The sequence below is a fragment of the Megalobrama amblycephala genome, linkage group LG9 (assembly GCF_018812025.1).
Source record: "Megalobrama amblycephala isolate DHTTF-2021 linkage group LG9, ASM1881202v1, whole genome shotgun sequence".
NCBI lineage: Eukaryota > Metazoa > Chordata > Actinopteri > Cypriniformes > Xenocyprididae > Megalobrama > Megalobrama amblycephala.
Genome location: NC_063052.1, coordinates 32,883,365 through 32,896,962, shown reverse-complemented (window position 1 = coordinate 32,896,962; position 13,598 = coordinate 32,883,365). Strand labels below are relative to the sequence as shown.

Here is a 13,598-nt window from a genome sequence, read left to right as displayed (position 1 = left end):
ATAACTTGGACATTCTAGCTTTACACGCCCGGGTCCCCTCGGCATGACTGGACAGCCACCTCAGTGCTGTAGTTATGTGTAACTGTGGGGGTTCGACAGCTTTGCTTCCCTACTTATCCTCCAGGCCCCCTTGGCACCAGAGATAGGTTCAGTCATTCCCTCCCATGGCACGGCGTAATTGTATTCATTCCCCATCCGCAGTATGAGTGAAGTATCGAAAGAGAACGTACTTGGGTTACGAACGTGTCCATGGCGACCTGACAAAGTTTGCTCTTTTGCTATGAATCAGGAAGCTGTTGTAAGTCAGGTGTGACGAGCAGGGCAGGCGAGAGCCGTGAGAAAACGGCGCGAGGCCGGTGACGCGAGTGTTAACGATCTCAAGTCTCTCACGGAGGAGCTCCGGAAGCATAAATGGAGGAGCGACAACAGTGAAGGATGAGAGAGGACCAGGCCTGGACTTTATTTTATGTTTTATTATTGTGACGAGCAGGGTGGGCGAGAGCCATGAGAGACTCGAGGCTGGTGCAACTCGCAGGTGAAGATCGTTAACACTCGCGTCACCGGCCTCGCTCCGTTCCCTCACGGCTCTCGCCTGCCCTGCTTGTCACACCTGACACGCTCATCACATCAGGCATACAATGTCCGATCTGTCCGAAACTTCACATGTCCTGGTCTGGAGACATCTACATGCTAATATTCAATTACTCATAACACCACCTGTTGGCAACAGGAAATGGCATGCTTTATGCTATAATTTACTCCTTGGAACACCTTTAAATATGCCATGAAGCTAAGTGCTAATGTATGCAATTAACACCACAAAACAGGAAGTTGTTGTAAATCATGCATGCAATGTCCAGTCTGCTCCAAAATTCACATGTTTAATAATAGTCCTGACCTGAAGACATCTACATGGCAGTCTTCAGTCACAGTCAAAGCACCACCTGCTGGCAACAGGAAGTGTGGCACATCAAAATTATATATTTTTCCAATATTTATCGCCCACTGTTCACGTTTTCCTAAGGCCACTGGGTGGCGGTGGCTCCGGGTGTGAGGGCAAAATCATGGGCGTAGAATACGCGGGGGATGGGGGGACGTGTCCCCCACATTTTTAATAAAACGTAAATTTGTCCCCCACACATTTCTACGCGTGACTTATGAGAGTTATTCTTAACTAAAATGAGGCGATCTAAACATATATGGAGCGCTCACTCTCATGTTTCATTCATACTGGAAGCCGGAGGGCGCTCTCTCTCAGAATGTCCAAAACGGTTTTGTAGAAGTAATTCAGCTATTCCAAGCGGGAAGGAAGTCGACCAGAAGTTGAAGTCGGCCGCGTGCCGCCATCTTGTAGCAGAACTTCACTTGCATTAGCGTCCCATTGACTCCCATTCATTTTGGCGTCACTTTGACAGCGAATAACTTTACATCTGAGGCGTTTAAAGACTCCATTTGTCCATTATTTATTTCTAAAGATACACAACAATGTATAAAGGGCTCCATTACCTTCTATGTTACATTATGGCCCCGTAGAAACAGTTTTTGTAAAAATAGGCTAACGATTGCGTCATAACCACTCGACTCTCGCACAGTAGAGAAATTACCGTACAGACAGGAGGAGAAGCTCGCAGGCAATCGGGGAGACGTCAAGAGAGAAGCCCAATAAAAAATTCTAATTCAAAACTTTAAAATACTATACAAAATAATTAATCAGAATACTTACTCCTGCTCACTCTCGCCAAAGAACTCCCCGCTCAATCTCGCCGTCTCTGCAAGATTAACGATGGCAGTTTGCATGCACAGCTACTAGAAGATTTACATCTGTCAGACAGGTTGCTGACGTCACAAGCTTAGTTTGAGTCTGCGCGTCAGAAACGGAAGTGCTAAAAATCACTAAAAATGGGCTTCACTTGTCTCAATTGAGTTCCAATGGGGTCGCTGTGTCCATTTCTTTTACTGTCTATGAGCTATTCACTGTAGCAGCAGCTGGATAAAATGCAGAAACATACTGACTAATGAAACATGAAGACAATGAACACACCATTGTGACAAGATATGGTTTGTGTGTTTTTCAAGCCATCTCAAAGTATTTATTGATAGTAAAGTATATGAATAATGCAGTGCTAATTAACAACCTTTTTAATGTCTCAGCATAAGTCACACATCTCTTATGCTTGTCAATGATGCATTTAATAATAATAAAAAATACATTAAAAGCAGTAATATTGCGGAATATTATTACAAATTAAACAGCTGTTTTCTATGTGAATATATAGAAAAGTGTAATTTATTCCTGTGATCAAAGCTGAATTTTCAGCATCATTACTCCAGTCTTCAGTGTCACATGATCCTTCAGAAATCATTCTAATACTGATTTGATGATCAAGAAACATTTCTGATTATTATCTGTGTTGAAAACATTTGCTTAAAATTGTTGTGGAAACCATGAACCATTAATTTTTCTGGATTCTTTGATGAATAGAAATTTCAATGAGCAGAATTTATTTGCATTAATACTTTTAAAGCTTGTTATTGATTGCATGTTATCTGTACATGTTCACATTTTTTTTGAGTTACTTCATCAAACTCTAGACTATATTATCTCAGGGTTAACTTATTTTGGTCACTATCCTACCTCCCTATCTTTCAGTTCAAACAATGACCATGCCTACCTGGGTGGGGTGAGTTATTCTCACATTCAGTTCACACATCTGTGCTTGTTATGCGCCCTCACGGCCAATTATATGGTGACTGGATGGCATACCCTGGTTCCCCTTAATGGATTCTTACTCAACAGCAATGAACATACCTGGACTATATAATGCGTGTCTTTTAATTTATTATTTCTTGCAGAGGAAAAAGCTAAATACACTATGTCAGAATGTAATCTGGGAAATCTGTGAATCAGAATGTACGATCACAGATAAAGCTTACCCTATCCTTTGTCTGTGTATACGTGTCTCTAGGAAACGTCAGGTGTATCTTAAGGCTTGAATCTGAAGTGCTGCTTTCCTCTTCCTACTGCTCGTTGAGATGTTTGTGTGCTCTTCTCTCAAGATTAAAGGAAGTGGGAGCTACAAAACACTTCCTCTTATGCCGTCAGTGTAAGTGAGGTGCTGACACACATACCTGCCCTAATCGTGCACACATATCTGCATTTACAAAGTGTTATACTAGCTGTGTCAATGCATTTCCTGTTTCCTGTATCAGTGCACTTGCTGTTTGCGAAGGTAATGTAATGGTAATACACATTTTTTCCCCCTTTTTTATTGTACATTTTATCAGATTTCTAACTATCTTTCTAAGCATCTCACTCCTAACTCTCTACATAATTTCATTTGACAGTGTCTCACACACACACACACACACACACACACACACACACACACACACAATGATGTCTTTTGCACCCTGAGCCTAAAGTTATATGTTCTCAGGATGTGGTACATGTGTCAGCTTACAGGATGTGTGTATGTGCTATAAAATCCGTGATTGTGGCCACCAGTTTCTCCTAATTCATTTATTCTTTTCTTCCTGTTTTTATGATTTAGACCTTTATTCAGTTGTTCAGAAGAAAACACTTAATTTCTCTTGTTATAGACATAAATGCAAGTGTGCTAATCAGTAAACATAGGTGTTTGTAAATATTGTTTGTCTTCCCTTTTAAAGCTATGTTTGCCCTTATAGATACATTTATATAGGCCTAAGCATTACTTCTATACTAAAAAACTGTAGCACAAAAAACTTTAACATATAGGCCCGGTTTCACAGACAGGACTTAGCCTAAACCAGGATTAGGCCTTAGTTTAATTAGGGCATTTAAGTAGCTTTTATAAATGTTCACTAGAAAAAAAACATTACTGGTGTGCATCTTAAGACAAAATACTGGCACTGACATTTTAAAGGTGCCCTAGAAAGCTTTTTCACAAGATGTAATATAAGTCTAAGGTGACTTCTGGGTATTGGAGGTTGTAGACTAGAGTTTTTGCTTCAGAATCATGTAAAAATTATCCTTCCTACTCCTTCATATAAAACAATAGAGATTTAAATTTTCTAAGACACTTTTTGTCAAGAAACACAGTATGCGTGGAGGCATGAATCATCATGAATAATGGGTGATTCTCACCTGAGAATACAAAAGAATTGCATAACAATGACCTGAAATGACTTGCATATTAATGAGGCCTTTCAGTCAGGTAGGCTGTGAAAAAACCCTGTGATCATGCTGATAACAGGATTAAAATCCACTCAGGACAAAAAAAAAAAAACATTATTTTTGTGATCTCATGCATGCACGTATATTGCACATGATATGAAGAAAATTTTGTATAGGCCTATGTCAAATTACAGTACCAGTCAAAAGATTGAACACATTGCCATTATAATGTTTTTAAAAGAAGTCTCAAGTCCCTAACCAAATAATTTAATGTACTTTAAAATATAATGTATTTCTGTGATGCAAAGCGTCTGAACATTCCTACCTCTATGGCATTTCATATAGGCTACTATATTTGTTATATTATAGAGCCTAAATGTTAAAGTGCAGTTGACAAACTACACATCATTAAAAAGATCTAAGACTCAAGCTTCACATTTTGACTCTTGGAATCTTATATTGACCATAATTTCTTAATATGCTTAAAAGCATGCACATTTGGAGAGATATTGATGGATTCTCATATGTTTATATCAATTTTCTACACAGAGTAGTAATATTTATTCTATATTTATTGTCATCATTATGAGCGCTGGATACTGTATTTTTAATTCATACTTGCAGCCGGAGGGCGCTCTGCCCCTTTAGTCCACAAATGCCTCAGTAAAAGAAGAGGCATATCATGTGACAATCAAGGAACTAACAGAGGCAAGAGATCGCTAACTATGGCTATTCAAAACACTTTTGAAGACAATAAATACACGATTGAGACGATGTATACATGTATTGCCTCAGAATTTGCCTCTGAATAGCGCTGGCTCCGTGGGCGTGGCCGCATTAGCAGATAATGAGCTGAATCACGGACTTCTGACATGGCTCTCTTTTCATACAGATTACATAAACACAGAAGGTTTGTTTTCGATTTGACTTGCATGATTTAAAACCTGACATCTTAACGTTTTTTTAGACATAAGTGTATTTTTTTTGTGGTTAGTATTCACTAAGTTACAGTTCATTTTCTGAAAACTATCAGATTGGACTTCGTTCAGAGGGAGACGAGAGATCACGCATCATGTTACGTTTTCTTTATTTTACAAAAAGCACAACATTTTCTTTTTGCTCTGAGTGTACACAAATAAAAGAAGATATTCCACAGATTAAAATGGTGTATAACTCTTAATTGTATGTGCAACATTGACGGAGTATTTTGAGTCTCTTTCACACTGATAAGAAAAAAAAAAAACGGTGATCACGCTGGCGTGACCGCTGACCCCAGAGTGTTAAACAAATGAGATTTACATAAGGAGGAAACAATGGAGTTTGAAACTTGCTGTATGTCATTTCCATGCACTGAACTCTAATTATTTAACTATGCTGAGGTAAATTCAATTTTCAATTCTATGGCACCTTTAAGATCTGTCAGTAAGTTACTTTCAGTTAAAACAACTCAAACATGCATTTTAGTCTGGGACTAGCTTAAGCCTTGTCTGTGAAACCGGGGGATAGTCAAGTTGAATGATACAGTATCCTTCTTTACTTGCTAGAGATTCTGGTAAGACCATGCTTATAATTAATTATAGCTCCCTTTATACTTATACGTAAGTATTACTATTTTATAAACATGTTTATAAGTTCCTAAATGTAATTTAGTAATCTTCCAATCAACAGCCAGAGTAAGCAGCTGCTTACCTCTCTTCAGTCTCAGCTGTTCCAGCATCCCTCCACCTCCCCAAACTCCACCTTCAACTCAGGTACCTTGCCCTATGTAATCATATCCTATATTTATTCACTGTCTGGGGGGTATATCAGAGCTGGAGTTGAAGCTGCTTCATCGAGCCCCTCGTCAGTGGACAGCAAGCCAAATTAGCTAACCTAATACCCTAAACATTATATGGGCAAACAAACTCGTTAAAGACTCATTAAGACCTATAGTGCTTTATAAGAACAGTTATAGTTACATTTATATTATTTTGATAATTACTTATAAGTCATGCATTTTCTTTTTCAATGTGCATGTTCAAGTCCATACACTGATTTATAAGTAGCATAATCAGTCATATGGTTCCATGAATGCATTTATAAAAATGCAATCTGCAACTATAATGATATTATATTATAGTTAAAAGAACTTTTTAGTCATTCAGATTTATTTCTGTCAAATAAGTATATTGTTTTTAATAGCAATGTTGTATTCTTATAAATATGTATTGTGAGTAATAATACAGTTACTAACCTCTATAAATGCATCATTGATGGCTTTAAGTAAAGTGAAAACATAGGATGCAATTTTCCTGAAGCATAAGCACATGAATATTGTACATTTTATATTGTTTACTTATAAATGTAACTAATGAGGAGATATAGATTTTAACAAATCAAAATTACCATTCATGAACTCTAATGCAAACATTGGCCATTAAACACATAATTAATAACTATTTTATACTTGATTATTTATAAATCATTATAATGGATTATGAGCATGCACATTGAAAAAGCAAATGCATGGCTTATAATTATAAAAATAATAAATGTAATTATATCTGTTACTATAATGCAGTATGTGTCTTAATGAGTCTTATAAATGTTTATAAAATAATACTTGCTTATAAATAAATATAAATGGAGTTATAATTCATTATAAGCATGGTGTTTCACATAATTAATGGAAAAGCTGGTGCACTTGTGCTTGAATGCTTAAATGTTATTGGTGGATGATATTACTTATTTTCTTTTCATCCAGTTTTAAGGCCAATATCACCCATAAAGATTTATCAGTATTGTGCTTTCTGAGCACAAAATTGGTGAAAAAACATTTCACATTTATATTTGTAATACACATTTTAAACAGCAAAGTATTATAATTTTTAGCAGTTTATTTTTTTATTTCAATTAAATCATTTTTTCAGCAATTTAGTACAACAGTAGTCCGAAGCAATTAACAGTTAAATTAAACATTCCTTACCTAAAAAGCACAGTAGGTTTCGCTTTATACCCAAGTATCTCTCTTTGCCTACATTGATTATATATTTAATGACATATTTGCAATTATTTAAAGTGAAATATAAAAAAAAAAATGCCACTTCTATTTATTCACATTTACATTTACATTTATTCATTTGGCAGACGCTTTTGTCCAAAGCGACTTTCAAGTGAAGAATACAAAAGCGAGTCATCATGACGAGGCAAATAGACACAAGAAATGCTCGCAATATAAGTCTTAGGCAATGCTCAGAGTATCATAAGCTACAATAGAGAGGGATTAGAGGAAGTGAAAGGATAGGGATAAGAAGGTTTTTTTTTTTTTTTTTTTTTGTTTTTTTTTAAGATGAGGTTAAGTGCTTACGAAAGAGATGAGCAAGGAACAGTGAACGAGAATGTCCTGGAGAGTGATTTCGTGCCTCTCTGTGACGGTACCACAATCCTTCACTCTTTTAATGAGCGCAGGCTTCTGGTAGGAGTGTAGGCTCATAAGAGTGAGTGGAAGTAGGAGGGTGCTGAGCCTGTGGTAGATCTGTAAGTAAGCATCAACGCCTTGAATTTGATGCGAGCAGCGAGTGGTAGCTAGTGCAGAGAGATGAAGAGAGGTGTGACATGGGCTCTTTTGGGCTTGTTAAAGACGAGACGTGCTGCAGCGTTCTGAATCATTTGTAAAGGCTTGATTGTGCATGATGGCAGTCCAGCCAGAAGAGCATTGCAGTAATCAATCCTAGAAATGACCAGGGCCTGGACCAGAAGTTGTGTTGCATGTTCTGTTAGAAAGGGCCCGATTTTCCTGATGTTGTATAGTGCAAATCTGCATGACTGAGCTGTCAAGTACAATAACTCCACTGTTTCTTTTTTTTGTTGTTTCCTCTCTGTTTTTCTGTTGATTTCTGTGTATGACTCCTGTGTTTCAGCATTTATGCTAAAATGGCTTACAGTTGCTCCAATCCATCACAACTGTTTGCTAACACAGTTTCAGGACTTCAAGACTTATGAAATGCATTTACTTTCATGCAAAAAAAACAAAAAAAAACAAAGAACTTTCAAAAATTACAGATGTAAATGAGATTCTTCGTAAATGAGAAACTAGATTCTTTAAATTAACAGTGAAAAGAAAGAACAGATCTGTTGCTTTTGCATATAGTTTCATAAATTGAGAGAAAAAAAGGTTTGAAAAAAGACCTTTGTTAAATTCATCAACAATGGTTCTTAAAAATTGGACAGCTACACCAAGCTTTTAAATGTCATTTCCAATTCTAGCTGTAAATTCACATGATTAAAAAAATTAAATTGGCAATACATCAATACACAGTCTATGTATCATGCAATTTTCACCCTAAAATAAAACCCAGAGTTCAAAAAAATGTGATCAAAGCATTAAAAAAAAAATTACCAACACAGTGGGTAAAGCAATACGTTTGATATAATGTAAAACTAATGAAAACGTCTCAGGTTACGTGTGTAACCATAGTTCCACGAGAACCAGGGAACGAGACTCATTGCATTCAATCACGCTTTGGGGAACATCACGTGACCCAGGTGTCTGAAAGCAACTATCCAATAACTCCAATCCCTATTGGCCGGCGACAGCCTATGACGTCATATGGCATGACCCGGAAGTATAAAAGGAGTGCCTGGAGAAACAGAAGACATACATCTTCTTGAGGGACTGTTCTGCAGGCAGGCAGCCCAAAGAATGGCAAGGAAACGCAGAGTCTCGTTCCCTGGTTCTCAGGGAACTATGGTTACATACGTAACCTGAGACGTTCCCTTTCGAAAGGGAACTTCAACTCTGCGTTCAATCACGCTTTGGGGAACGATGTACCCACACCGCCATGCTTGAGGAGAGTGCATGCCAAATAATATGGCTGACAAACGTCAAGCAGTTTCGAAGGAAACGCTTAGCAACTCACCCTCGGGTCACACCAGGCTGTCAGTGACAGCATTCCCTATGGCCAACAGCCCAAGCTGAGCCTACAGAAGGCCTTCCAGAGAGAGAAGGCCTACTAAGGCCGTTAGAGGCATCTGAGACCAACTTTTCCGCAGACAAAGTGGTTTCTTTAAGGGAATGAGGCCAGGGAACTGAAGGGAACCCCGTCCATTCACTAGAGGGGAACGAAGTCACCCCCAATGCCACCAGGGAGGCCGACCTGGTCTGTCATAGGACAAACTTAGTCTTGGCTAACCCTGTCTGAGTACAGAATCTCCATAATGCATTCTTCATAGAAGAGAGCAGGTAAGAGTGACTGCAGAAACGCAGGAGCAACTCAGACCCACGCGTAGAGACAGGCATCCTGGAGAGCAGAACTCAGCTGAGTGCTATGAACCCTCCTATTGAGGGGAGATAATCCACTCATCCTAGGATCTACTCAGTGCTTAATTAACGCACTGAGGAGGCTGTGTGCTAGAGAACCCTGATTCAGGGGAGCACAAACCAGCCTGGGGCTGAATCTTAGGAGGAGGCCTGATTAAGGCCTACCACCATGATCAGCTTAGGGGGCTAAGCACTATTACAACATAACCCCAGAATGGAAGTACAAAGCTCACCTAACAGGTAGACCATGCAATGGGCACATACTCATGGAGGCCAAAGAGGGGCCTACAGCATGATAGTAGCTATAAGTGAAACAGAAGTATATTCAGAAAGTGGCCTGAAGGGGCCACCCTGAACAACTGTCTTGCTGCAGCAGACAGGCAACTTCAACGGCAGCATAGGAGACTGCAAAGCGCCCGCATGATAATCTACCCAACACAAACCAACGAGCAGTGCACTCAGTAAAAGCACCTTTTTACTCTTTCAAGCAAGAAGAGTACAACATACGCCAACACATAGTCGAGGAAGGCCCGTGCGGGCCTATCACCTCAAGAGACACGTGGGCATCAGCTACCGTCACCAAGGAGGTTAAATATCATCTGGGCACCTGGCCAACCGGAAGTGTATATAAAGGTTCTCAGAGAGAAATACACGTCAACATATACCACTATGTTGAAAAAGGCGGCCCATAGGGCCTAGCAACCTTTAGACATATGGCATAAGTCCAGTGGCCATCTCTAGGAGCTTTGAATAGATCCACCTTAGACATCTAGGTGGCTATTAGCTCAACTAGCGTAAGATCAGGCTCAGGGAGACGGATGCAGTTCAAACCAAACCTCAGTAAGGTTTAACCACAGCATACACCCTGAGGGGCTAGCCACTCAAAGTACTCAGAAAAGCACCATAAATTCTCACAGCGAGAAGAGTACGTAGCTGAACTCCAAATGCTACACTGGAGGCCGAGAAGAGGCCTACCTTAGTAAACATATGGCATCAGCAAGCGGCTGCCATAACCAGTCCACCCAAAAGCCATGTATTTAGTATTGAAACTTCCTCAGAAGAAATACATAGAACGCTGCCACCCAACTTGAACAGGCCTGATTAGGGCCTATCCGTCGAGGTGGGGCGTGGCCTTTTTAAGGTGGTCAGGTTTTTCCAAAGCATCCTGCCAACAAATCAACTAAAAAGGAGGCCTAGTGGAGCCTACAATCTCAGCGACAAGTGGCGTTCAGCAACTGTAGAGTAAAAACACAGACTGTGACAGACTCAAGGAGGCTTATGTAGTTATAACCAAACCTCAGTAAGGTTTACCACCAGAACTCACCCTGAGAGGTCAGCCACTCAGAACAGTACTCGGAAAAAGCACCTTTTTACTCTCAAAGCGAGAGGAGTACATAACTGAACTCCAACATGCTACGCAGGACATGCTACTCCAACATGCTACCTTAGTAAACACGTGGCATCAGCAGGTGGCGACCATAACAATACCAAACATTAGGCCATGCATTCAAAGATTAGTTTCTAAAGGAGTGCATATTACGCCACATACTCCAAGAGAGGCCCGCTTAAGGCCTACTCAACAGAGGTGGGGCATGGCCAACGGTGGTATTGGATTCACAAGCATCCTGCCAGTATGTCAGCTAAAAAGGAGGCCTATAGGGCCTACAATCTCAGCAACAAGTGGCATTCAGCCTGTTTGTCCATATAACACACACTGAGCCAACATGTAAACTAAAAGGAGGCCTTATTAGGGCCTACCGTAGTAAACACGTGGCATCAGCCAGTCCCACACCATATCAACCATCAGGCCATGCATTCAGTGGAAAACCTTCACGCACTACTTAGAGATGCACATTACGCCACCGTACTCCACGAGAGGCCTGCTTAAGGCCTACTCAACAGAGGTGGGGCGTGGCCAATGGTGGTATGGGTTCTCGGATTCCCAGGCATCCTGCCAACAAGTCAGCTAAAAAAGGAGGCCCCGCGGGGCCTGCAATCTCAGCAACAAGTGGCGTTCAGCCCGTTTGCAGAATAAAACACAAACTGTGCCAGCATGTGAACTAGAAAGGAGGCCTGTTGGGGCCTACCATTCTAATGACACGTGGCTTCAGCTTGTGAAATGTTGTAAACTATGTGCAAACTATGATCAGCTAACAGCACTTGTTAGAAAAACAATTGCTAACTAGAAGGAGGCTAATTAACCATAAGAGCCTACAATCAAAGATATATGCAATATAGCTGTTAACAAGATCACCAAAAAAGGGAGTTAATAGAAACCAGCTTTTCTCAATAAGTGGTTCTATACTACCCTGAGTATGCAATCCAACAGGTGATGCACTCAGTAACACCAATAAACCTACTAATGGGGAATATAGGTCACCAGTGTCTCCAATAGCGGCTACATGAAAAAGCCTGCTATTACAGGAACAGGTGCTAACCTGTGGCAGCATAAGTAAGCTCACATACAATGTAGGGCAAAAGTCTAGAACTTCAAAGCAAATGGAGCGCTTTGATGTATATGCTGTTTTCAAAGACGAAAAAAATTCTCTCCATACAAATTCTCAAATCTGTACTGAGCCATAGAGGACGAATGCTAAACCCTAGCAACGTCAACTCAAACTTGATTAAAGAAACAAGTGGCTCAGAGGAAAAAGCACATTTTCCCTAGAATAAAAGTTCTGGAAAGTGGGGCCTTGCACACACAGCATGACTTATCTACGCAAAGATAAGGGCCTACCACCTGAGATAACAGCATCAGGGAGTCTAAAAACAGTCTACAACCTAGCTGTTAAACTCAACAATTGCACCTACAAAACAAGGGGATAATGGGCATACGGCCTAACAACTCCCTCGGGAGGAGGCCAGAACTAAGAACTAACAACCTGACAAGGGATAGTATACATAGGGTTATATAAATAACACCCCTAACCTAGCTCTAGCCTGGCCGCTAAGCTACGGGCCTTCTTACAGGGCCACAAGCCTAGTGAAGCCTGGGCTTCACCTCCAAATCTCATGAAAAAGAGAAAGAAAGTGAAGCTCACAAGCAAACAATGTCAAATGCCAATGTAAACATGCATAATAACTGAAGTGACGAGTGCTAACTCAAACTACCCTAGAACACAGCAGATGAGAAGCTACTCTAAACAACAGGTGGCTAAGAGGCGGCCATTTTGTGGCCTGCACACTAGCCAGCCTATCAACTTCAGTTTGCCCAAAAACCCCTCACTTCTTCTGACTGCATGCCCAGAAAACTATACAGGAAAATAAGGTCTTATTTTTTAAACACATAAAATATAGACCCCCTGCGGCTCAAAGACCGAAGACTCCTAATGGTTTTTTTTTTTTTTTTTTTTTTTTTTTACATAAAAAGGGTGGAATCTAAGGATCTTTTAAGCCTAAAAGATCCTCTTACTATCAAACAGAAACAGCGGGCTGACATAAATAATCACTATGGGCCCAGCCATCAGTCTGACCATAAGAAGCATCTGGGCATGAATTATGTTTATATACACATGCATATATATTATATATATTATATTATATACACACACACATATATATACACAGGAGGTGGAAGAAGAAGAGGAGAGGGTAGATATAAATCGCCCTATGTAGCTGGGGAATCGATTACAAACGCAACGGTGTTTACAATCAATTGTTCACCTCACTCTCGCTTCTTCCTCCTCCCGTCTGTCTGGGTTCAGATACAAATCTGGGGTGCGTTTCCCGAAAGCATCGTTAGTCAACTATGGTCGTAAGTCCCATTGAACTCTATTGGTAACGATGGAACTTGCGACCATAGTTCGCTTTGGGAAACGCACCCCTGGACGGCTAGGTGTTTTTCCGTGCCCTCCCGATCTCAAACGCGAAGATCAGAATGGAATGGAAAGTCATGGAAGCCGCTGCATTAATGGACAGAAAGGAACCGCTCGCGGCCCCTTACTTAACGCACTCTCACGGCAGCTTCAGCCCGCCAAGAAGCACGTCCCAAACACACAGCAGCTCCGCACACACACAACAGCCAGAGGAGCGCACACGCCGGACGTGATGACGTTAAACAGAAACGTCAACGTCATCCCCGTCAGCCGCAGGGAAGCAGAGAGAGAGACAACTTTCTCAAACTTCCAAACGAGCTCATCTGCG

General features: G+C 40.4%; 1 protein-coding gene across 5 annotated transcripts in view; it reads right to left on the bottom strand.

Annotated features, from left to right (window-relative positions):
• The window catches only part of LOC125275738 (nuclear GTPase SLIP-GC-like), a 30,230-nt gene extending 27,102 nt beyond the window's left edge, over positions 1–3,128 (bottom strand). For 3 of the 5 annotated variants that reach the window (XM_048202968.1, XM_048202965.1, XM_048202966.1), the window contains exon 1: positions 2,935–3,128. The gene's annotated coding sequence lies outside the window, so the exon portion shown is untranslated. Of the gene's footprint in view, positions 1–1,723; positions 1,770–2,934 lie in introns of all 5 variants that reach the window. The other 2 variants (XM_048202969.1, XM_048202970.1) reach the window with 2 other exon arrangements.
• Between the last annotated feature and the right edge of the window lie 10,470 nt (positions 3,129–13,598).